Source organism: Thalassophryne amazonica, chromosome 1, assembly GCF_902500255.1.
Source record: "Thalassophryne amazonica chromosome 1, fThaAma1.1, whole genome shotgun sequence".
Classification (NCBI taxonomy): Eukaryota; Metazoa; Chordata; class Actinopteri; order Batrachoidiformes; family Batrachoididae; genus Thalassophryne; species Thalassophryne amazonica.
The window spans coordinates 32,704,594-32,731,824 of record NC_047103.1 but is presented as its reverse complement, the minus strand read 5'-3'; the positions used below and the strand labels follow the sequence as shown (position 1 = coordinate 32,731,824).

The window sequence follows — 27,231 nt, the reverse complement described above, 5'->3', positions numbered from 1 at the left end:
ATCTGCAGAGGAATGGTCTATTTGAAGAGTTTCAGTCAGGTTTTAGAATTCATCATAGTACAGAAACAGCATTAGTGAAGGTTACAAATGATCTTCTTATGGCCTCAGACAGTGGACTCATCTCTGTGCTTGTTCTGTTAGACCTCAGTGCTGCTTTTGATACTGTTGACCATAGAATTTTATTACAGAGATTAAAGCATGCCATAGGTATTAAAGGCACTGCGCTGTGGTGGTTTGAATCATATTTATCTAATAGATAAATAGAATTTGTTCATGTAAATGGGGAGTCTTCTTCACAGACTAAGGTTAATTATGGAGTTCCACAAGGTTCTGTGCTAGGACCAATTTTATTCACTTTATAGATGTTTCCCTTAGGCAGTATTATTAGACAGCATTGCTTAAATTTTCATTGTTACGCAGATGATACCCAGCTTTATCTATCCATGAAGCCAGAGGACACACACCAATTAGCTAAACTGCAGGATTGTCTTACAGACATAAAGACATGGATGACCTCTAATTTCCTGCTTTTAAACTCAGATAAAACTGAAGTTATTGTACTTGGCCCCACAAATCTTAGAAACATGGTGTCTAACCAGATCCTTACTCTGGATGGCATTACCCTGACCTCTAGTAATACTGTGAAAAATCTTGGAGTTATTTTTGATCAGGATATGTCATTCAATGCGCATATTAAACAAATATGTAGGACTGCTTTTTTGCATTTGCGCAATATCTCTAAAATCAGAAAGGTCTTGTCTCAGAGTGATGCTGAAAAACTAATTCATGCATTTATTTCCTCTAGGCTGGACTATTGTAATTCATTATTATCAGGTTGTCCTAAAAGTTCCCTGAAAAGCCTTCAGTTAATTCAAAATGCTGCAGCTAGAGTACTGACAGGGACTAGAAGGAGAGAGCATATCTCACCCATATTGGCTTCTCTTCATTGGCTTCCTCTTAATTCTAGAATAGAATTTAAAATTCTTCTTCTTACTTATAAGGTTTTGAATAATCAGGTCCCATCTTATCTTAGGGACCTCATAGTACCATATCACCCCAATAGAGCGCTTTGCTCTCAGACTGCAGGCTTACTTGTAGTTCCTAGGGTTTGTAAGAGTAGAATGGGAGGCAGAGCCTTCAGCTTTCAGGCTCCTCTCCTCTGGAACCAGCTCCCAATTCGGATCAGGGAGACAGACACCCTCTCTACTTTTAAGATTAGGCTTAAAACTTTCCTTTTTGCTAAAGCTTATAGTTAGGGCTGGATCAGGTGACCCTGAACCATCCCTTAGTTATGCTGCTATAGACTTAGACTGCTGGGGGGTTCCCATGATGCACTGAGTGTTTCTTTCTCTTTTTGCTCTGTATGCACCACTCTGCATTTAATCATTAGTGATTGATCTCTGCTCCCCTCCACAGCATGTCTTTTTCCTGGTTCTCTCCCTCAGCCCCAACCAGTCCCAGCAGAAGACTGCCTCTCCCTGAGCCTGGTTCTGCTGGAGGTTTCTTCCTGTTAAAAGGGAGTTTTTCCTTCCCACTGTCGCTAAGTGCTTGCTCACAGGGGGTCGTTTTGACCGTTGGGGTTTTTCCGTAATTGTATGGCCTTGCCTTACAATATAAAGCGCCTTGGGGCAACTGTTTGTTGTGATTTGGCGCTATATAAATAAAATTGATTGATTGAATGTTTTGAGAGGTAGCAGAATATGATAGAAACCTTTCCTTTTCATTCTGGGGATTCAGTGTAAATAGGACCTTTGCTGAAGTTCTTTGCCTTTTCATTTACGGCACCTTAGAATTCAGCTAAGGTGCTGTACTATAACATGTGGGGGGAAGGAGGGAGGAGGAGGGAGAGCTCAGAAAGGCAATCTGCAGAACAATGGCACAGCGGAGGAAATGGTCGTACAGTGGAGTCCAGATATCATTCACGGCATAGACAGCAGACCATTATCCTCAGAAGGAGAAACCCATGTGAAGGTGACAGGTTTGGAGATGGAGGCATTGTGCGCACAGCACTGCCACCAAGACATAAGCCTCCCTGAAGCCTAACCTATAAGGACAGGGTTTTACAGCACCGATGCCCGCCGGGTCGAGGTGTTACACGTCATCTGCAATAACCTGGATCATTACTCCTGGAGGCTGTTAGAGGGCAAAATCACATCACTCTCCTTTCACCACTGCCAAGAAAAACTGACACACTAAAAGTCACACGAAAGGTGGGTCTCAATATGCACACGCACGCACAAAGGCAACCTCGTTGTCCTCGCAAACAAATACACACAAGTGACGACATGCTCACAATCTATCACCTACTGTCTCAGCCGCGTCTCGGGGAGGAGAGTTAACATACCAAGTGGCATCCCAACAGAGTCCCACCAGCCGGTGTTGCCTGAAGCTGACAGCTCTCAGTGCAGCTGCCTTGCAGGAGTAAAATAAGCATCATTATTGCCATCTCTCTTGATACCTCTCTCCCCACTTTGAACAAGAGTAACACTCGTTCAGAGTTTTCCTCCTTTCATCCACAAGATGACCCTGCTCGTTCCACGCTTTCTGTCTTCATTGTACTCTAGTCAGGCACTAATGCTCCTTGTCCTGTGGCTGGGCTCTCTGATCTCCTATTACCCTCTCGTCATCCGACAGTCAATATGACAGCCCCCAACCCCCCCTTTCCCTACTGTTGATCCCCCCGCCCCGACCAACCCCTGCCTGTACTTCCCTCTGCCTTCATAAAAGTCTCAAAAGTCAGACAACGTTACCCTTCACTCCCACCACTCCTTCATGCACTTGCTCATCTTCCATACTCTTATTAACTGGCTGTCATGTTCAGCAGCCTTCCCCCAGACAGTGTTTAGCGTTCGTCAGTCGACTTACTGCAGCCAGAGTTAAGCCTCCGGGCTTTGCACAGACAGAAATCCAACTAGAGGGGAAGTCAGGACCTGCGGACATGATCTGTTTGCTGCACTCACTTCACGCTTCCACACGAACCGGCTACCTCAAGGCAAGGCTAGAACATGCACAACATACTAGACATTATCTCCACGAGGGAGGTTTGTTTTTCTTCCCTGCATGGAAATACACAATGGAAAACTACCAGAGTGTCAGATGAGGAAAATCATTTTACCCTTTAGAGCAGTAGCCCTGGGCTATTAGTTATTTTTATGTATGTGTTACAGTGAGGTTTTCTGAGCTCATCCCAGCTATTCATCAATGAATCTGATGGAAACTCCTTTTACAGTTCAAAGTATGGTCATGCTTGAATACATATGTATAAAGTGCTTTCAAATGATGGTTTTTGTACTTTGGCACAATGTAAATCAATTTGACTAAACTAGCAGATGTCTAATTGTTATTGGGGTTCAAACATTTGTTTTAGTAGCGCAGTGCCCGTAGGAAGTTTGTATTCCTATAGAAAATTGGGAGCTTAAGTAGGTTTTTCATGGATGATCGTATGGGGCTGTGTTTGAAGGTGGAATGTAGAAAGGGGTGTACTTATGTTATATTATATTATTATTATTATTTGAATATAGTATTTCATATTGTTAAAAAATCAGTTTTATTATCAATTATATGAAAATAAAAGGATTCCTATTAACCAGGTTATTGGAAGAGAGTCAGACAAAATTAAACAGAACATTTCAAATATTTGAAACACCAAATCAGTATCACATCTCCTGAATACAGTTTATTTAAATTTGAACTCACAGCAAATATAAGCTTTTATTCAGCTTATGTACTTAATGAAACATTGTACAAATAATGGGAAAATACAATATTTTATTCAGCATATGTACTTATTGAAACATTATACAAACAGTGAGAAATTTGGTGGTAATCAAAAACTGGATTTTAGTTGTCTCCTCAGTGTTGTCAAGTTTAACTCAGTTGCAAGGAACACTGACAGCATGCATTTCACAGTAAAAGTATTTGCTTGGATGCTGGCATCAAACATTTTATTGTGAAATGGTGCAAGCAACATGAACTATCTAATGTTGTTTAACTTTGCTACCAGTAACATCAGCGAGCCACGCCATCTTTAAAGCACCAATGCTACAATGTTAAGCCAAATAAAGGTTTCAAAATAAAGGTTTTGAAAATTAATCCCCAAAATTTTCATAATAAAGGATGCACATCATTGTGCCATGGGCAAGCCATATATGAAAGCTGAGGTCGATCTGATAAACAGTCAGAGAGATATGCAAGTCACATACCCACACACAGGCATTTCTTGCTTTATATAGATAGATTGGATAGACAAGTTTATGGCGTCCACTTTGCTCTTTGTTTGACCTGGGTGTTGCCCAGTACATACCAAATTTTCATTGTGATTCTAACAGAAACAACCAGTGACCAAAGATGATGACTGAACATCTTTGGTACTGTATTTCTGCACAATCCTTGATTACCGATGTCAGTTTTTTTGGAATTTACATTGTCAATTGACAGCGATTGATGGATTACAGCCATGGGATGTGAGCATGATCCAACATACAGGTGCCTCAGTATTGAGAACTCCATGCCTACTGTGCCAAATAGATGGCTGTTTGTGGAGCTAGTGTTGTACCTTGGTAGTTGCCAGTTATTACCCAGGCCAATTGTATAGGTTGGTGCACACAACAAGCATTAGCCCTCACATAACCTACAAAAACCCTCAAATTTATTGTGTGCAGGTAAATCCCGCTTTCCCAATTGAATTTGAGCTTCTGGAGTAGGCTACAACCCTGCAACCCCACAATCATGCAATAATGTATCTGCTTTAAATCTGGCGTACAGCTTTACATCAACTTAAAATGATGCAAAAAAACCTTATTTCCCATAGTGGATGGATTGCTTCCAAATGTAGCACAGTTTCACAACCAGTGTACACTGAATTTTACAGGGCATTTCCAGAACCCTAAAATTTTGGGGTCCTTTACCCATCAATTTTTCTGTACAGACTCCAAATTTGACATAAATTTAGTTTGGCCTGAGCTGATGCATACTATGTGTTTTCCTTGCTTTAAAACAAAAACTCATAATTAGTAGATGTCCATCTTTAATATTTTGCTACAAACAGTAACATACAAAATACTAAGCCTTTGATGACCTTCCCATACTGTCAAAAAATATAGAAAGCAAAGTTAATTTTCCAGTAAATTTCTACAATTCAAACTTTTTAAATCCTTAAACATATTGACATCTCTGCTCAGGAAATTATGCATGTATATTAATCTGTATATAAGCAGGTTGTCAGAAAAAAACCCATGAACAAATGTCTATGAAACTGCGGCAGAAAGACTTCGTCCCTGAGCCAAGGAACAGTTGATTAAGTTTGGATAGAGATCTGAATCTGTGATTTCTACCATTAGATGATATATATATATATTTTGCCAGATATATTGGACAGAGAGATTAATTCAAAATCCAATTTGAAGCATAACTGTGTGCTTGCAGGGTCAAGAAATCGATTTCACCTCAAATTTGAGAAGGGGTGGTGGGGTGGGGAGGGGGACTTCAGCCTCTGTGAAGGTTTCTTAGAGTGCTTGCTCGTGTTGTAGATGATACCCAAATACAATTCAGCCCCGAGGCTCAACCCTGTATTGTGTTATAGCTGCAACACTGGATTTTTCACCTGCCAGCCCTCCTCCGCAAATCCCGCCCCCACCTCCCAAACGGTAGCCCTTCGCTCATCTTCTTTTTTTCGGGCAAATGATGTAAGAAATTAGATGAACCTAGTGGATAGACTTTCGTACCACTGCTTTACTAGTGTCATTTCCGCACCTTTAAAACTGAGCCGTGGTCTACGGGGCTTTGTTGTAAATCACTATCTCCCAGTGTCACACTGCTGTCTGCCGCGCACTGCACGCCTGGTTTTCCGCTGCCTCCTGGGTGACTAATATATGTTGTTAAATTGTGTTGGGAAGCGTGTGGAGAACTGTACACCTTTCCTCTTTGTAGCATGTTTGTTTCCTTGCATTTGTGCCCTTGTCAGTGTGTCAACTTCAAAACGGGGGGGGCGAGTCGGCGTGAGTGAATATGCCTGCCAGTGTCTGCACTTTGTGACTGAAATGGCAGGTTGGGTTTGGATGGGGTGGGGGGCGGTGGGTGGCAGAGAAGAAAGTACGAAGATGTGTTGCTTTTGTAAATATGTTGACAAAACTCCGCGCATCTGTCTGATAGTTGCTGGTAATTCGGTTAGATTGCAGCTTCTGCTCGCCACCGCGGCATCAGAGCGGTGAAACGATCTCGCCGCCACTTCATATTTAGAAAAAGCAGCCGAGCCAAGCCACACTTTGAGGGGGAAGAGGCTGTTGGCAGACTGTATTATTCAACATTGGCAGCAATTTATTCTGTCTCCCACCCAAAAGACATGACTCTAAGTGATTTCATAGTCACATCCACTGGATTGGTGTACTGTATGAAGCTGGATGCTTCTTTATCACCCGTTCTTAAGCGGCGCACTGTATACTATCAGCTTCACGTGCAACATCTGTGTCCAAACACTTCGAAAATAGATTTATGAGTATATTTCTGTGTAATTGGTGTTCTCCTGCACAAAGCAGGGAGAGATAATTAGCCATTGTTAAATGAGGTGTAAACTGTCTGATCCATGTGCATTTATCTTCTCTGCAAACAGAGAGTATAATAGGCCTTTTTAGGGGGATTTAGGCAATGACGATCTACTCCTCTGGCCAATGTCCAATACCGTTCGATGAATCCCATTGAGGAACAGCCTCTTTGTAGCTTAAGCGCATTCCATCTAATGTCTTTTTTTAGCCCCCGCAAATTCAATTTGGGACTTTGTTGACCTTGAGAGGGAAGGTGACACTGCTACACCCACACACCCTCCTCAATAGACAATAAGATTTAACAGGAAACAGACATCCCTGCGAGAAGCACACCTCACCCGCTTTTCTCGTTCTGCGATTACTATTGTGACGGCTCTGTAAATAGACATCTCTGAAGGGAATCTGTCTCATTAGGAAGGCGCCGTTATGAAGTTGCCATTGTGCTTGCTTGAAAATTGCTAAAAAAAGACAAGAAACGGTGACAACAACACGGTGGGGGGACAAAAGTGAGATGGTGCGTCTGTTGTGAGCACTGCGGGGCATTATTGTGGAGACGGAAAAAGGAAAGAAATGGTGTTGTCTGGAAGTCCTCAAAATCAACTCCAGTTAAATATTTGGCACACGAACAAGAAAATGATGAATCCCGGAGCCCTACTGCTACAAACAACCTAATTTATTATCACATCATACAGACCGTGACTAATGCAGTCAAACAATCAAGGTTCATCTCGTGAACTACAACACCCAGAGGTGCTCTCTGGAACCGATCAAACATTCAGAAGCAAAACACACACACACACACACACACACACACACACACACACACACATGCACAGACACAGACAGGGCAGGCTCAATGTCCAAAGGACAAAGGCCCCGGAACGTCGGCGGCAGGCCTACAGGGGATTGCAGCATGTTTCGGTACAGACACTGCCGGATATGATTTCATTAACTCTCGAGAACTGGAAAATGTTCAATCTGATGAGCAGGACACATCAAAATGATGCCGCCCATCTGGAGCACAGATAATGGAATCAACTTGGGTCAGCGATCATGATGGCGTGGCCGTTGGGTAAACCCACCATCCTGTGTCATGACCGCGCATGAGGACAGGCTGGACAGTGGTGGGAAATTGGGGCTTCACCTTTTTTTTTGGGTATTGTTTTTAAGAGTTGGGACGAAGTCACCATCAAGTCACTCTCAAGTCATGAATCAGCAAGTCCCAAGTCAAGTCTGAAGTCATAATGACCACCAATTGTCAAGACCACCACTTGACCACCAAGTCAAGTCTCAAGTCTTGACTTGAGACTTGACTTGAGACTTGCCAATTCATGACTTGAGACTTGACTTGAGACTTGCCAATTCATGACTTGAGACTTGTCAATTCATCTCTTGGGAATGACTTGACAGTGACTTCGTCCCACCTCTGATGATCACTCAACAATCAAGGTCTTCTGTCATAGACCAAATTTCTGACCCAGGTCAGGGAGCATACACCACACTACGGAGCTGACATGAGTTCAGGAACCTAACCACTCAGGCAGAGAGCCAGTCCAGCCGCACCTCTCGAAAGTAATCTAGAACCTCTGGAAAGTAACCATCTATCTGCCACAACCAGGTGAAACAGGGGCATCCTTATGGTGTTTTCCATTTAACACTGAGGCACCTGTGTGTTCCATGATGCCCAAAGAAGCATGGCACATCCAAAATGTCCTCGCCAGATGTCCCTCACAATGCCAGTGACATGCCACATCTGAGTCTCCTTCGAAAACAATCAAGCACCAAAGACGCCCAGTTGTCACCTTAAGTCACTGGCGGACGTCCAAGTCCCACACCTATAGAGTAAGGCAAAGAGCATCAGTTTACCCTAAAGACTTGGACCTTCATTGTTCCACAGATGCATCATCATCAACATCATCATCATCATCAAACACCTCTGTCCACCATAAGCCCTTTGCAGGCATTTCCACCTCTGAGCCCGATGACCTAGAGACATGAATGTCACTGACAAGTCAAGAGAATGTCTTACATTGCATACATAGAGATACACCTCTGATGGCTGAGTCCAGAAAGTCATTAAAATCCTGGATCTTTATCCAGGACCATCACAAACCCAGATACTCTGAATCTTCACTAAGCCTTTCAAGTGCTGCTGTGCTCCACAGTCCTACCAAACACCTGGTCCACGTAAGCACTGAACAGAGGAGGAGCCAGAACACAATTCACTGGAAAGAAGTCAGAGGCTCTGCTGCTGCTCCACAGCACTCACAGTACTTGTTCAAGCTGCTGGTCTGCCCGCTGGGACAACCAGACCAAAAGTAGGTGTAGCCACCCACTGAGATCTGGCCTCTTCCAGGTCTCTGGACCCCACACAGTGCAGCCTGTGGGATATTTTCCAGCCCTGTGCTATTAGAAAGCACAGATATTTTATTGTTTGTGAACTTGACTGTTTAAAAGTCCATGTTGCATTTTTTAGACCTGTCCGATCATTTCAAAAGTGCGTGCACCAACATTGTACTGTCCAACCACTTTTGATCAAGTTTTCTGAAGCAATAGGATGTATTGCAGTTAGGGGGTTATAGGCACATTGTGCACATGCATCAATCCGTAGATACCTGGCCAGTGTTTGCCAAGAACACTGGCCAAACAACCGACCCCCTCCAGTCATGTCATATCCTTAAAATCTTTTTTAATATCTCACATCTCTTGCTCACAGCCTGTAGAATGCACATTGCCACCTTTACAAGTGATGAGCTACACCTCTTATGAAGCTGGTGAGTCCGGTCTCCTCGTGGTGGCAGTCGGCAAAAAGTCAATTGTGGTCACATTTGGACAACTCATCGGGCACTTTTGAAGGAGGAACCCCACGGTAACAAAATCATCTTCCCATCATATAAACTGACCGCCGTTGGTTGGATTCATCATCCTCATCATCAGATGACTCAACTAACAGGGCAGCGCAGTCTTGTTTGGACCCTGTGTGATATCGCAGGATTTGACCACTTACGGGGGACAGCTGTTCCTGTTGCGCAATATATATACAGCATAACTTCACACGGGAAAATAGCGTACTGTTTCGTTTTTGGATGAAATCACCAAAGCAGTTGTGAAAAAGTGCATTTTTTTTTTGGTTCTGAATAGAGAACGGAAGAGGAGGCAAATATGAGAGGTTGTTTCAGTAAGTGTTAGTCTACACAGCTAACCAGAGTAGCTATGTTCTCTCGCCTGCACAACCGCCTCAACACGTTTGCACTCTGGGTCACAAACAAACCGCAACATATATCCACTTTCCACCGCATCTTCACGTTTTCTTTGTATTTTCACTTTGTTTGCATCTAATTTGCCTCAAAAACTCAGAGAAAATGCCGTGTTTCTGTCCCCGGAAGTAGACAAATTACATCATATGCATCATATTTTAGCGCACTCCCTCAAACGAGACTGCGCCGCCCAATTCTACCAATTTGTCTTTATTTGTCTTAACATTTTATTTTGGTCGAACACCCGCAAACATCTGCGGTGTTTGCGTATGTGTCATGTAGTGACAAAAATGTCCTTATCGATCGTTTAAAACCGATTTTTACGCTCTTGGCAATTGATTTTTTTTCCTTCCAAAGCGCACAAAGCGCTGTGACCCTAACCTCGGTACGTTGTGTTGTTTCGTGTCGTCTTTTGAGTATTTTGAAGCAAGAATCGGTTCAGTTTGGCGTCAGAAAGCCTTGTTCATGCTGCGGGTGGTGCTGGTGTGTGTGTGTGTGTGGGGGGGGGGGGGGGGGGGCTGACGCGCACCCCGCTTGGCTACGCCCGTGCGCGCCGCACGCGCACGCACCGATCTGTATTTGCAGAGGCTTTACATATTCAGCACCTGCCACGTTTTCCGTTTGACTTTGATCAGCCTCAGGTTCGACTCCTTGTCGCTTTCATCTCTCAACTTCAAACCGGTGCGTGAAAAAAAAAAAAAAAAGCTTGGACCATGAAACCTGTTCTGGTTCAGGAGATCTGGTTCCCCCCAAAAACTAACTAAATAAATACAAATGTATCCCACATGTAAGTCATTTGTCTTGCAGTGATTGCTCCATTCTCCTCTGACAGACTCGAGTCCTTGTTTGTAATTTAAAAGGCGCGCGTGCAGAGGAGAGATTATTGCAGAATATATTCCCGTGGTAATTTGAACCCCCCCCCCACCCTCCAACAAAAAAGAAAAAAACAACTTGATGGCCGCCTACAGGCGCAAATGACCTCAGGCTGAGCCAGAACGAGCACATGGAGCAATCTGCAGGCAACACTCAAACTTTTTATTTATTTATTTATTCTGATTTTTTTTTTTTTTTATTATTATTATTCCTGCCACTTCCACAGCAGAGCGCGCGTGGCCCCGATGATCGTTTGTGTTCCGTCACTAACGAAAACCAAGTTCATTCTTTTACAGCCTCGTCTGCATTATTCAGCAACGCCATTAAAAATTCACAGCGCCGATATCACCTCGGTGCCAATAACACCCGAGGACGCACGGTTTCTCTCTCTCTCTCTCTCTTTTCTCATTTTTTTCACTAAACTTGACTCAGCTCTGGGAGTGATCTCTGCGCAAAAAAATAATAAAAAAAAGCGGCCAAGAGGCGCGCGAACACAGGCGGGCGCACGCACGATCTCGTGGATTCTTCACGAGTGCAATATATATTATACATAAATGCGACAAAGATGCGTTCACGCGCCACTTCAATCAGATCTGTGCGCAGGAGGAGAATTACGCACGGCGGCGAACAAAAGCACTAAAAGTTAATAATAAGGAGCCATCGATTTGACTGCGAGAAGAATCGGATGTGAAACACACATAACTTCCAAGTCATCTGCAATTCAAAGCTCTAAGTTTCAATAATTACCCCACGACAGATACGTTTTTTTCCCTCTCCACGCTTCGATCCACACAAAAGCAGCGGATCCAAACCCTGTGCCGCCGCGGTGCGCGCAGCCAAACCCCGACGCATAATAAGAACCAAGAACCGGGTTGATTTGCGCCCACAAATCGCCAGAATCGGCCGAGTTGCGTAAACTCACCTGGTGATGGAAGTTTAATCGTGGAGGAGCTCTCCAAACTGGAGGAGACAAGTGTATCCGATCGCCGCAGCTTTTTTTTTTTTTTTGCCCGTTGTTCCACCTCAACTGCGCGTCTCAGTCGCGCTGCATCACTTCTCGCTGTGGATGTCAGCGAGGCTGAGGGGACGCAACCCTCCCACTGGCTGCCATTCACCACAGCCAAAAGAGGAGGAAATCAAATACACCACCGAGAGAAACGCAAAAAAAAAAAAAAAAAAAAAAAGAGAGAGAGAGAGAGAGAGAGAGAGAGAGAGGGGAGCCCCCGCGAGCGAGGCTGCAGTGCCGCACAACTTTAACCCTAATGTTCCGTGCGTGCGCTTTCTTTGCGTCTGCGTAATGCGCGATGAACAGTTTCAAAGTCAAACGCTGGATGAGTCATAAGTTCTTCAAACGCTTCCTCTGTTGAAACCTTATAATCATGTGCTGTTGCAGCTCTTTAATGGAAAAAAAAGCGCCAGATCTGTCAGACGGAAAGCGTGTGTTTAACACAAAAGTCATTTGGCAATTTGAAAAAAGGCTGATCTTGATCACCGCGCAATATAGTGTTTTTTCGTCTATATCAGAAGCTCAGAGCGCTTTACAGTGGTTCCTCACATTTGCCCATTTACACAGTGATCGCGCAATGTGGTCACGTGTTTCTTGAACTGAAGCCCTCCCCTTCACAAAATTTGGAAGCCAACTTGGCCTTTTTTAAAAATGATCCTGTCGTCAGATGGACAAACCCCATCTACTTTTCTTTCATTTGACAGAGGTGACAAATTCAAACATTTTTAAAGGCTAAAATGTTAATACACCTGGCCAAGTTTGGTGCTGCTTCACACTGTAATTGGGCTGAGCTGCACTTTGTCTGATTGCCCACGAGCAGCGTGGTTGCATTTGCCCGTGGACAGACATGTTTGGTTGTGGTGATGTCTTTGCTGGAAATTGAAGGTCCATGTCTTCAAGGTTGTGGTTCAACCTGATTTACTGTATTGTTGTGGGATTTCTAGAAATCTGGCCAATTTTCTTAAATCCTCCAAACCGTGACTATCCAGGGTTGGGACCAGGAAGCAGAGTTGTAGTCTTACACACCTCTCTGCAGCTTCTCTCCCCCTGCCATCCCCTCATTACCCCATCCCCGTAGAGACGGTGCCTGCTCCCAGACCACCAATAACCAGCAAAAATCTATTTAAGCATAAAAATTCAAAAAGAAAAAATAATATAGCACCTTCAACTGCACCACAGACTAAAACAGTTAAATGTGGTCTATTAAACATTAGGTCTCTAGGTCATTAGGTCCCAAAATAAATAATAAACAAGAATACATAATAATTAAATGAATCAAACAGTTATATAAACAAACCGATTGTCTGCATGAGTGGTTGTCATCCAGGACTTGGGACAGTCCCTTCGTGTGATGGATACAGATTTGATTTGACTTGTCCTCCTGAGCAGGCACACCACGCAGCAAAAGTCAGGGGAAACTGGAGACATTCATCATGAAATGCTCCGCACGCAGTATTATTTTCCATGCAAAGTGCAGTAATATGTACTTGTATGGGGTGGGTATTTGGTTGAAGGCTTATGTGTTTGATATAAACTGGGACATACAATGAAAAAAATTGGAGATTGGCATAATATTGATTTAGAGGATGTGACAAACAGTGACCATAAAAAGTCGGTCATGGTCGCCAGCCTTCAAAATAAATGCAACCACTGGTAACCTTAAAACAGAGGTCAAGGTCACCGGCCTTCGAACCCATGAGAGGTACACCTTCAAGGCATGTACCCACCAAGTATGAAGTTTCTACGAGCAAAAGGTGCCGAGCTACGTTGTGGCAAAGGATTTGACAGTTGTGACCATTAGTGACCTTGAAAATAGGTCCAAGTCACTGGCCTTTGAACCCATGCAAAGTACTCCTGCAAGGCATGTACCTACCAAATATGAAGTTTCTGCGAGAAATAGGTGCCGGGCTACTTTGCGACAAAGGATTTGACAGTTGTGACCATTGGTGACCTTGAAAAGTAGGTCAAGGTCACCGGCCTTTGAACACATGTGAAGTACTCCTCCAAGGCATGTACCCACCAAATATGAAGTTTCTGCAAGCAATAGGTGCCGAGCTACATTGACGAATGGTGACCTTCAATAGCAGGTCAAGGTCACTGGCCTTCAAACCCATGCAAAGTACTCCTCCAAGGCATGTACCCACCAAATATGACGTTTCTGTGAGCAATAGGTGGCGAGCTACGTTATGGCGAACGAAATACGACCAGACAGACAGACGGATGGACAAACGGACAGACGAACTGACAGAAGGACGGACGGACAACCCGGATGCCATATGCCCTGCCTCGCGGCACAAGCGCCGCACGGCGCATACAAAACAACATCATTTCAGCCACCACCCTACTTGCGCTCAGCTATGGACGACATGGTGCATACTCGTTGCTCAAGTCCTTATATGTTGGGCTAATTATTTCTACTCATGGTGTGAAGATTGGACACCAATGCCACCGATGTGGCAAGCTTGCACTGATCCAAATGCGAGGTGGGTGGGAGTCTGACCGAGCTCCAGGAAGTTATGGGCATGTTCAAAACTGACATGAGTTTAAGCATGCTTTCCTGAATTGTGCTGAGCTGTGCTGAACAGAATGAAGACGCCCCGCCTGAGACACACACGTGCTGAGGCACTGCTTGTGAAGACTCATCCCAATACAACACAACATTTCCATGTAACAAAATTCATTTATTTTAAAAGCTAAGCATTTTCTGGCAGCTAAAATGATGTCATTGACAGTTTTGCAAGTACAAATACTGCTGTTACATATATTACGTCTACTAAAGAGGTGCAGTACTAGCTACATGCTGACTTTGACTACTTTGTTCATGTTTTGAACTATCTTTATTATTAATGATATTCGTCAAAGAGTGCATGCTGCTACTGCTATTAATACTACGAGAAAAAAAAAACAAATATGATTGGAAGTGGTTACAATAAGAATGGCTTGTTTTATTAACATGCATACTATTCCTACTGCTGCTACTACTGCAACTACTACATGTAGTAATAATATATTAGGGATATTATTGTTTTTAAAGATTATTATAATATTATTATTATTCCCATTATGAGTAGTAGTGGCAGTAGCGATAATAGTAATAATGGCATTAATAAAACAAGGCGGATGATATCCATCCATCCATCCATCCATCCATCCATCCATCCATCCATCCATCCATCCATCCATCCATCCATCCATCCATCCATCCATCCATCCATCCATCCATCCATCCATCCATCCATCCATCCATCCAACCAACCAACCAATCTATTGCGATCTAGCCAGCTAGATCAATAGATCGTGCAGTTCAGGTAGCCATCTATCTGGTCGAACTTTACCTATCCCAAAGTTATGCTGTTGTTTCAAGGAAAATTTATAAAATAAAATTTCCATTATAACTTCTCTGTAACTGCTTAAACTTTCCTGAACTCATTGTTTTGAGGTTGCTAAGGTTGTGATTTGCAAGTGAAACCATAATGTGTTTTACATGGTCCATTAATGTTTACAAGCAGGCTGCTAATGATGTCAGATTCTCTTTTGGATGGGGGTTGGATAGAAATCTGATTACTGGACAAGCCTGAAAACTGGGGTTGTAGAGTAATCAAACTAATGCAGCTCATGAAAGCATTATCCCGTGCCCTGCTTGACCAGATTACTCACCATAATCCCCCCTCCCACCATGTGTATGTCCAATATAAACACATTTAGTACAGTCAGTTTTATTACATGTAACACTAGTCACTAGAGATGCAAAAGAACAACGTCTTCATGAGTGCGTCCTTGTAGAACGCACATATTGTGCATGGTGATTGTATAAATTATGCCCTATCGAGCACTGGGATGATACTGTATAATTTGTGATGTTTGTACAACACAGTAGCACATCATCTTTTGTAGAGGACAGATAAAAAAAGGAGGGCATCTTAATAATACCAAATTATAAAGCAGAAATTCAACATTTCAACATAACATTTCTTATGAAAAAATCATATATAAGTAAGATGTTAGCACGTAATATCTTCTAAATCACTTCAGAGGTGTTATCAGGTTACAAAAATAGTATTTCCAGTGTTAAAAGTGTTTATTTCTCACCATCCTTTACATAATCTCAAAAGGGTATATTTAAACACAAAGCGGTTAGCAGCTAGCTAGACCAGGAAGTGACGTCACCACGATAACGTCTGCTAGATGTCTTGTAAATCTCTCCACAGGTGTTATCAGGTTACAAAAGTAGCAATTCTAGTTTTAGAAGTGTTTATTTCTTGCAAGCTTTTACATAATATATGATAAAAGTGTTATATTTAGCCAAAAACTAAGCAAAGTTAGCAGCTGGGACACCAGGAAGTGACGTCACCATGTAAACATTCGCAAGATTATACCATAAAATAGGAACAGAATGTGACTTTTGACCTCTTAAAATACATATAGGTTAGCCAACTTTGAACTCCTTCAAGGTTTGTGTCCCAAGAATGTTTCCTGTGAATTTGAAGGCTCTGGCAGTAATAGGACTGGACCTATGCCAAGCACAGACAGATGGATGGACAGACGGACAGACGCAACGTCTTTGCAAAACCCAATGGTTATTGGCACCCTTTGATGAATCAACAGAAAATCATTACTTTCACACCAGGGTTTCTTTAGACAAATCAGGGGATGGATACATGAACATCTCCAAGTCACTGAATATGTTTTGGACTTCATTTACATAAATCATTAAGAAATACCTTGTAAACGGTCTGGACTGGAGTAGGTTATTGTCAAAAACTGAGTGCCTGTGCAAGAAGGATATTAGTGAGGGAAGCGACCAAGACATCAAAGCAAAAGTAGGATGGTTTGGGGGCAAAGCGCTAGTTTGGGCATGTGCAGAGCAGAGATGCGGGGTATAGCTGGAGAAGTACGTTGAGAATGGCGCTCCAAGGCAGGAGGAGATGAGGTAAAGCCAGAGAAGGTTTATGGATGTGGAGCGGGAAGACAATACAGGTGGTTGTCTTAAAGACGAAGATGGAGAGCAGCCGAAAGAACAAGAAAAAGGAGAAGACTTGCAGGTTATAAATTGGAGTTGGATTCAGAAAGTTCCCTGTACAATTTGGTTTACTCTCTCTGTTGCACAATTCCACTTGTTTAAATTTTTGGTTTTGAAATTAATTTTTGTAATTTAAAAACGCTTGTTGTCGTTCATAAAACTAAAACATCTTTCTACATTTTCTTGTCAACAATCAGAATTCAAATTTTTAAAAATACAATCCTACTTGTTTAAATTTTTGGTTTTGAAATTAATATTTGTAATTTAAAATGCTTGTTATCTTTTGTAAAACTAAGCCATCGTTCTACATTTCCTTGTTGACAATTAAAATTAAAAATTTAAAAAAATACATTCCTCCTTGTTTCAATTTTTGGTTTTGAAATTAATATTTGTAATTTAAAAATGCTTGTTGTCTTTCATAAAATGAAAACATCTTTCTACATTTCCTTGTCAACAATCAAAATAAAATTTTAAAAAAATTATAACCCTACTTGTTTAAATTTTTGGTTTTGAAATTAATATTTGTAATTTAAAAAATTGCTTGTCTTTCGTAAAACTAAAATATCTTTCTACATTTCCTTGTCAACAATCTAAATTTATTTTTTTAAAAATACAATCCTACTTGTTTAAATTTTGGTTTTGAAATTAATATTTGTAATTTCAAAATGGTTGTCTTTCGTAAAGCTAAGACATCGTTCTACATTTCCTTGTTGACAATCAAAATTAAATTAAAAAAATACAATCCTACTTGTTTCAGTTTTTGGTTTTGAAATTAATATTTGTAATTTAAAAATGCTTGTTGTTTTCATAAAACTAAGACGTCATTCTGCATTTCCTTGTTGACAATCAAAATTTAAATTTAAAAAATACATAAAGTGCATGTTTTCAGTGTTCATAAAAGGGGTTAAAATATAAAACCAGAATAACCTGAGTTATTTCTCTACATTACCATAACCACTTCAGTATTCTTGCGTATTTCACAGTATCTGATTAAGGCAATTACCTCAGCGTTGACATCAGAGCTGATTTTATTGCTTTATTCCAAACAACAAGAAAACAAAACAAAACATAATTTATCAAAGCTTCCAGTTTAGCTTTAGTGGAGCTGTGTCACACAGGCACCGACGTGATAATCAGTTCCATAATTAACCTGTGATATCAAGAAAATAGTTCACTGTTATCTTATGAGGATGAGCTAATGAAATTATCGTCACTAGTAAACAAAGTCTTCTGATAACAATGATAATGAATGTGTGAGATAACCGGAGAAAAGGGGAAAAATTCCATTTAGCTGTTTTCACAGTGCCAAACATGTTTAATATAAATGTGCAAAAATTAATTTAAAAATGTAATTAGGTGAATCCAATCTACAAGCATTTATGGCCTTGCTGTTTTTTAAATATATTTTTAAACTTTTTTTTACGACCACTCACAGTGCATGCATTATCACCCATGCGGTGTTTGTGTCATGATGACCACTGGCTGCTGTTAGATTCATGGTTTTAATCCCTGGAAGGGCTCCAAGCATCCACTTTGCTCCTGTCCTGTCCTCTCACGCAAACATCAAACTCTTGCCTATAACGCAAAAAGCAGTGAGCCAAAGGGATTTCTACATTTGGCATCGTGTTCTATCCGAGGATCAGCCTGAGATGAATAACCGCTGCCCTTGAATGCGTCATCACTACTCAATGAGCTTACATTGCCTCAGTATTTGTTGCAGTTTATTTAACAGCTGGACTCACCAAGTAAATCCTGATAGTAGTTTTTGTCGGTATTTTTAAACCAATTAAATTAATGCTATACTGAAACAGAAACGTTGATGCAGACAGTTGCACCGCCGATCGCTAAATCCCTTTTTTTTTTTACACATATCTCAGTGGCATCACCAATCAATTTCTAAAAAGCTGCTTTGAATAGAGCCCTACTTGGGGCTATACTCTTCTTCCCGCTCCCGCTGAAATTCTGACCATTCCCGCCTGCACCCGTAAAAATACTGAGCACACAATAATAAAGATGCATTGAATTGTTGATTCTCCTGTTCCGAGGGAGAAAATGCGTCATTTAGGCTACTAATAAAGAAATTCATGGGATTGTTTGTTTCGTCGATTCCCTGGCCTGTATGTCTTTTGACGCACTTATCAGGAATAGCGTTACTATTTGGCTGTTTTCAGTTTAAACACAGTTTCATGTGACAGTTCAGTTCAGTTGCTGCATGCCTAATGTGTGCTAATGGCGCTAATGTACAAGTTAAATAATAGTAATGTACAAGTTATATAATACACACTGGAATACTGGAGCATAGATAGTCTGTTCGAACAATTAAGCGCACAGCAACTCTCAGATATTTGTAATAAAATCCTCAGGAAAGACAAACCCACAGCAGCTAGCAGCAGCATTTGCTAGCAGTGCCATGGAGATGGCTTGCTGGAACGGTTGTAAGAAGATTATTTGGGTTAGGCATATACAAAGATGCACATTATCAGCACCAACAAATCAATGGATGCTAGTAAAAACTGTTGCAATTAACGTTACTTGATTCCATTTTAGCCTATTGGTTTGTAGAATACTTATATCCAGAATTGCTGACTATTCTTAAAAACGTCAACAAACATGATTTTTTGTGTGTAAATAACAACAGAAACAATTATAACCACTGTTTTACCATTTTTAATACATTTATTAATGTATTATTATGTTTGTCATATGGCAGGGGGTACTGCAATGTCTGCTTTTGAAGCAGGGGGTGCAGCAGCACCCCAGCACCCCCACTTCCATCCATATGCTTGTCATGAATGGAAAAACTAGCTTTAAAAAACAAAACTGTTTTTGTACTAAGCTGTAAACATTCTTATTTCTGCTGTAAATTTGTGTAAATTAACATGGGTGTCCATGGGGAGTCACTTTTGGAGCCAACCTCAAGGAACTGCAAGATTTGGCACTTCTGTACTTGTTTCATTTGTCAGCAATGGAAAAAGGGCCTGGCCACAATTGCAAGACTTTTTTCTTGTAAAATGTCAACTGAGTAGAAGACAGCCAATATTTGACTGCTTAACCTTTTATTGTCCTAATGAGTAGTTAGTTAAGTGTACAAGCTAGCTAGCTTGGTTGGACATAAATGGACTGGGCAAGGCTAGTTAGCTTGAAAGCTAATGACCTTAAGTGAATATATTTGTATTTGTACTATCTGGCCCTTCCGTTGAACTCACTGCTAATTAAATCCATCTGTTTCCAGTAGTTTAGAATCCAATAGAGCAGGATTTTATCAAATTAGATTATATGGCATATGGCTCCCTGATTTTCCAAAGAAAGGAGGCAAAGATGACCACACAAGTCCCCTGCACAGTTATCATGGTTGATTATGTTTCAGTCTGCATGTGTTCATTCTGCCTCACACTGAAGGAACATAGCATACATGGATGTACCAATTGATATAACTTGATGATCTTGCTTAGGAAAAAGCAAACAGCAATGACAACATGGCTATCACCAGACCAGACACTGCTGGCGGTTGTCTTTGTCTCTCTTTCTATCCCATGTAGTTTTTGTCATTTATTTTCAGAGTAAACTGCTACAACAACAAATCCAAAATCCCAATGTAAGCTTGACTGCTGACTTCTACACGTCTAAACTATCAGCACTAAAATCTAGGAATGCCCCAATCTTATGTGACTGGTATTGGGCCCGATCAAGGCATATTTGGACAGACCTGAATTGGCTTTATTAAACATGAGTTTTGTTCCAATCTATCCACCTGGTCCTTTTTGGAAGCTATGTGCTGACAGAACAAGTGGCCACTGCTCCATTTAGTTGATGCTCACCAGAGCATGGTGGCACCCTTCAGCATTTGAGAAACATATTTACACTCTGCTTTGCTTCAAATATAGAACTAGTCTATTTTAAAGGATGTTGCTTCACTCCTTGCAGTTTTCATGCACATTTCTGTTTGCTTTATACTGTTGTAACCATCTTCTTCTTCTGTAGAGTTTGTTGGTGGTTAGCAACCTGTAAAGTGGATTACCACCACTAACTGGACAGGAATGTCTGATACCTTCTTTTCCATCTTACCACACATTGAACCATTGTATATATCACACAGATATAGTATCAACAGATACTTAATAATATGTATATGTCGCGGACATGAACGAGCAAAGCTCTTCAGGATCTCACCATGTCATTTAGGTCCTTCACACTTTATTTTAAGTAAATACTTCTGGGTAGCATTAGCATGGCTTAAAAACTTCATGCAATTTACACACCAAATAGTCACTGACTGACTTCATGTGCTGTCAAGGTGTGTGCTGCCTCTCAGCAAGTGTTCAACATTTGACATTTCCAGTTTCACTGTGGGCTCAACATTTGGCACTTCCGGTTTCAGTGTGAACATGCCACTCAATTTCTGTGAGATCCCACGACATCTCCTGTATTGTCATTCCAGGAAGTGTTCAACATTTGACATTTCCAGTTTCACTGTTGGCTCAAAATTTGGCACTTGCTGTTTCATTGTCAACTTTCTACTCAATTCCCACAAGATCCCATGAGATCTCCTCCATTGTCAATGAATGAATGAATGAAAACTGTTTATTTCGAACATTTGATACAACAACAATTACAAGATAGATCAGTAAAGACAACAACAAAAAAGTTCCTACTGTGTACCCAACATGTCCGAAAAGGGGTAGGGTGAAGCATCAGCTTATTTATCCCTACCCCTTCTTCCCCACAACCAGTAATACCCTTTGCCACATATACACATAAATTCCTACACACCTAAACCGATATCAATATATATATATACATATATATACACACACATACATATACACATCAACATACACATATATACACATATACATATATACACAAACATAAATATACACCTACACATACCTACTTACATACAAAATACTATATATTTACAAGCCGAAGCAAACAACAAAAACACCCTAACCCTCATTACCCTTCCTCCTCCCTATACCCAGAAAAAACCATATTTTTGTACCGCTGTTTGAACTGGTTCATGCTTGGACATTGCTTAAGCCCCACTCCCAATCTGTTCCACATCCTCACCCCACAGACAGAAATACAGAAACCTTTTAATGTTGTTCGTGCCCACTGATGCTTTAAATTAAATTTCCCCCTCAGACTGTAATCCCCTGATCTGTTAAAAAACATATTTTTAATATTTGCTGGAAGTAAATTGTTTATTGCTTTATACACAATTTGTACTGTTTGAAAATGAACCAAGTCTGTGAATTTTAAGAATTTGGATTGTAAAAATAGTGGATTTGTATGATCTCTATAGCCAGTATTATGAATAATTCTTATAGCTCTTTTCTGCATTACTGACAGTGATTGTGTTGTACCTTTATAAGTATTACCCCATACCTCTGCACAGTACTGTAAATATGGTAAAACCAGTGAGCAGTAAAGAATGCGGAGTGAGTTGTGGTCCAGAATATGTTTCGCTTTGTTTAGAACTGAAATGCTTCTTGACAGTTTACTTTGAATATGTTTTATATGAGTCTTCCAGTTTATCTTATCATCTATTATCACCCCCAGAAACTTATTTTCATGTACCCTTTCAATATCTACCCCCTCGACTTGTAACTGAACCTGTATATCTGTATTACAATAGCCAAATAACATGTATTTTGTTTTACTTAAGTTTAATGATAATTTATTTCTGTCAAACCATATTTTCAATTTTCCCATTTCTATACTGATCCTCCTCAGTAACTCCTGCAAATCCCCCCCTGAACAAAAAATGCTTGTGTCATCTGCAAATAATACTAATTTTAATATTTTGGAAACATTGACAATATCATTTATATAAATTAGAAACAGTTTTGGACCCAATACTGACCCCTGTGGGACGCCACAAGCATTGTCCAAGCATGATGATGTATATTCCCCCAACTTCACAAACTGTTTTCTGTTACTTAAGTAGCTTCTCACCCAGTGCAGCACCAACCCCCTAATCCCATACTGTTCAAGTTTATTGATTAATATGTCATGATTAATTGTATCAAAAGCCTTTTAAGATCTATAAATATTCCAACTGAATGTAATTTGTGGTCTATGGCGTTTGTAATCTCCTCAACTGATTCTATTAATGCAAGTGATGTTGAACTATGTGCTCTGAATCCATATTGACTATCAGTAAGTAATTTATGTTTATTTATGAATTTGTCTAATCTATTATTGAATAACTTTTCTAATAATTTGGAAAATTGTGGAAGCAAAGAAACAGGTCTATAATTTGTGAAGTGGTGTCTATCCCCAGTCTTATACAGCGGCACAACCTTAGCTATTTTCATTTGATTGGGAAATTTACCGGTTTGAAATGATAAGTTACAGATGTATGTTAATGGTTCTACAATCCATTCAATGACCTGTTTTACCACCACCATATCAATTTCATTTAAATCGGTAGATGTTTTATATTTACAATTATTCACAATGTCTATAATTTCATTTCCATCCACTGCTGTGAGGAACATTGAACAGGGATTTCTTTCTATGAGATTATTATCCCAATCCTCAGGTTGGGAATCGGAATTTTTTCTGCCAAGCTTGGTCCAATATTTACAAAAAAATTATTAAAACCGTTGACTACCTCATCCTTATTTTCCTTCTTGACATTATTATCAATGAAATACTGAGGGTAACTCTGTTTTTTATTACCATTTTTGATAATGCTATTTAATATATCCCATATTCCTTTAATATTGTTTTTGTTATTATATAATATGTTACTATAATATTCCTTCCTACATACCCGTATAATATTAGTTAATCTATTTTTGTATTTCTTATATCTATTTTCTGCCTCTTTAGTCTTTAGTTTTATGAATTCTCTATACAGTGTATTTTTCTTATTACATGCATTTCGTAACCCTTTCGTCATCCATGGTCGAGCTTGGATTTTTTGTTTTCTGTAGTCTTGTTTAATTGGACAATTTTTATCATATAATGAGGTAAATATTTGTAAAAAAGTTTCATATGCACTATCAACATCACTTTCACTGTATACCTTTTCCCAGTTTTGCTCCTGTAAATCCTTCTTTAGTGTGTTCATGTTTTCCTCTGTCCGCACTCGCCTGTATTTTATTTTCTCCTCTGGCTGATTCCGCCGATGGTTTCTATTATAAACGATGAAAACTGGTAGATGATCACTAATGTCATTGATTAATAATCCACTCACAGTGTTATTCTCAATATCATTGCTGAATATATTATCAATTAAGGTGGCACTATGGGATGTAATTCTGCTTGGCCTGGTGATTTTTGGATATAAACTCATACTGTACATTATACTGATAAATTCATCTGTTATTTTATGCTTATTTGGATTGAGCAGATCAATATTTAAGTCACCACAAATGAACACAGTTTTTTGATTAGTTTTTGAGAACATTTTTCCCATACAGTCAGTGAATGTTTCAATACTAGATCCTGGTGCTCTATATATACAGCTGACTAATACATTTTTGCTTTTTTCTTCACATATTTCAATAGTTATACATTCTAATAAGTTATCAATCACAGTTGTCATATTGTCTACTATTTTATAATCCATGTTCTTATCCACATACACAGCCACTCCTCCTCCACTCTTATTCTTTCTGTTTACACAATTAAATTCATATCCATCCAGTTCAAAATCCATTCCTTTATCTTCATTGATCCATGTTTCTGATATAGCAATTATGTTAAATATTTTTTTAAACTGACTTAAATATTCTTTAATGTTGTTAAAGTTTGCATATAGACTTCTGCTGTTGAAATGGATTATTGATAATTTGTTATCCGTTTTAATGATCCGATTAAACTGTTCATCTGTATAATAGCAACAACTGTCATTGATATTTGAGAAGAAATTATTGTCCGGGTCTATATCGTGCTCCAAGTCCAGTACATTGTGGTCTGTGTATTTAAATGTTCTCAGTTCTACTTTTCCATGATCAGCAATCCTTTGAGTTATATCCTTCTTGTCTCCAGATGTAGATGAATAGGTAGTAGATGAATAGGTTCCTCTGGTCTGTGTCATGGTGTTGTGATGTGTTTGTGTCCTCATACCTTATTGGTCATATCTGTCCAGATCCTCGCTTTAAGAAACACTATTGTTCATATTTGTCCAGCTCCTCGATGTTCCTTATTGCCATGACTTTTGCTTGTTCTGGTGATCCGTTCAGTTTGATGAATATTTTACAGTTTGAAGTCCATGTGTGCTGGATTTTTCCCTGTTTCTTCAAGAAGCGTGCTTTCCTGGCGATGTCGGCATTCCGTTTGGTGAGATGTTCATTGATGAATACGTTTGTCCCTTTCAGTTTTCTTCCTTGTTTTAACAGTGCTGTTTTGTGTTTTCTGTTGATGAATCTCATGATGACGGTTCGTTTATCACCGTCATTTCTCCGGGGCAGAGGGTGGCACGCTTCAATGTTATTTAAATCCATTTCTATACCTTTAGATAGGAGGAAATCAGCAACCTGTTTTTCCACAGAGCTGACCTCCTGTTCACTGGGCTCCCCTCCGCTCTCATCTGTTACCGCCCGTGCGTAGGACCGTGGTTTGATGTGAAGACCTGTGATGATGACGTCGTTGATTCTGGTGTACTGCTCCAATTCAGCCACTCTATTTTCCAGCTGCACCAGATGCCGGTCTTTCTCGGCATTCTGGAGCCGTAATGCCTTCACCTCCTCCACCAGATCCATGATTGATTTCTGTTGCTGCTTCACAACAGAAATCTCCTCTGATAAAAAGTCCAGAGATTTTTTAATATCGTCACCTTCCTCCGCTGTCAGAACCTTCTTAGGCCCCATGGTCGGTTTATGAGCAGCTTGTCGATCGCCGATGTTAACAGCCTGTGTTGTTTATCACCGGGATGGATCTGCACTGCGCTGGTGCCGCGCGGCCTCGGTGTTTCCGCGCTGATGGATCCGCGGTGGCTGCACGAGGCCTCGGGGAAGCGGCACTCGTGACGCGCGGCTCTAATGACGCAGCGCGCGGCCTCAGTGAATTCACCACGTTGAGCGGGCCTCGGACGTTGTTGCTGTCCAGTCGCGGGGCTAAGTTGCCGGTTGAGGTGGTATTCCCACTGTCCGGGTTGGCAAACACCGGCGTGGCAGATGGCAACTACAAACACCACCTCTGAAAACTCAGGTACAAACTTTTTGCAGCTCACTCTGACCAATCCAGGAAGTGTTCAACATTTGCCATTTCCTGTTTCACTGTGGGCTCAAAATTTGGCACTTCCTGTTTCAGTGTCAACTTTCCACTCAATTCCCACAAGATCCCACCAGATCTCCTCTATTGTCATTCCAGGAAGTGTTCAACATTTGACATTTCCAGTTTCACTGTTGGCTCAAAATTTGGCACTTGCTGTTTCAGTGTCAACTTTCCACTCAATTCCCACAAGATCCCATGAGATCTCCTCCATTGTCAATCCAGGAAGTGTTCAACATTTGCCATTTCCTGTTTCACTGTGGGCTCAAAATTTGGCACTTCCTGTTTCAGTGTCAACTTCCCACTCAATTCCCACAAGATCCCACGAGATCTCCTCTATTGTCATTCCAGGAAGTGTTCAACATTTGACATTTCCAGTTTCACTGTTGGCTCAAAATTTGGCACTTGCTGTTTCAGTGTCAACTTTCCACTCAATTCCCACAAGATCCCATGAGATCTCCTCCATTGTCAATCCAGGAAGTGTTCAACATTTGCCATTTCCTGTTTCACTGTGGGCTCAAAATTTGGCACTTCCTGTTTCAGTGTCAACTTGCCACTCAATTCCTGTGAGATCCCACGAGATCTCCTCTATAGTCAATCCAGGAAGTGTTCAACATTTGCCATTTCCTGTTTCACTCTGGGCTCAAAATTTGGCACTTCCTATCTCAGTGTCAACTTGCCACTCAATTCCCACAAGATCCCACGAGATCTCCTCTATAGTCATCCAGGAAGTGTCGATCCAGGAAGTGTTCAACATTTGCCATTTCCTGTTTCACTGTGGGCTCAAAATTTGGCACTTCCTGTTTCAGTGTCAACTTTCCACTCAATTCCCACAAGATCCCACAAGATCTCCTCTATTGTCATTCCAGGAAGTGTTCAACATTTGACATTTCCAGTTTCACTGTTGGCTCAAAATTTGGCACTTGCTGTTTCAGTGTCAACTTTCCACTCAATTCCCACAAGATCCCATGAGATCTCCTCCATTGTCAATCCAGGAAGTGTTAAAGGAAGGTATTAAAGGCACTGCGCTGCGGTGGTTTGAATCATATTTGTCTAATAGATTACAATTTGTTCATGTAAATGGGGAATCTTCTTCACAGACTAAAGTTAATTATGGAGTTCCACAAGGTTCTGTGCTAGGACCAATTTTATTCACTTTATACATGCTTCCCTTAGGCAGTATTATTAGACGGTATTGCTTAAATTTTCATTGTTACGCAGATGATACCCAGCTTTATCTATCCATGAAGCCAGAGGACACACACCAATTAGCTAAACTGCAGGATTGTCTTACAGACATAAAGACAT

General features: G+C 40.7%; 1 protein-coding gene across 1 annotated transcript in view; it reads right to left on the bottom strand.

The window, feature by feature from the left end:
* LOC117507846 (cadherin-6-like) overlaps window positions 1–11,807 on the bottom strand; it is a 199,034-nt gene extending 187,227 nt beyond the window's left edge. The window contains 1 exon segment of the mRNA XM_034167633.1: window positions 11,592–11,807. The gene's annotated coding sequence lies outside the window, so the exon portion shown is untranslated.
* Between the last annotated feature and the right edge of the window lie 15,424 nt (window positions 11,808–27,231).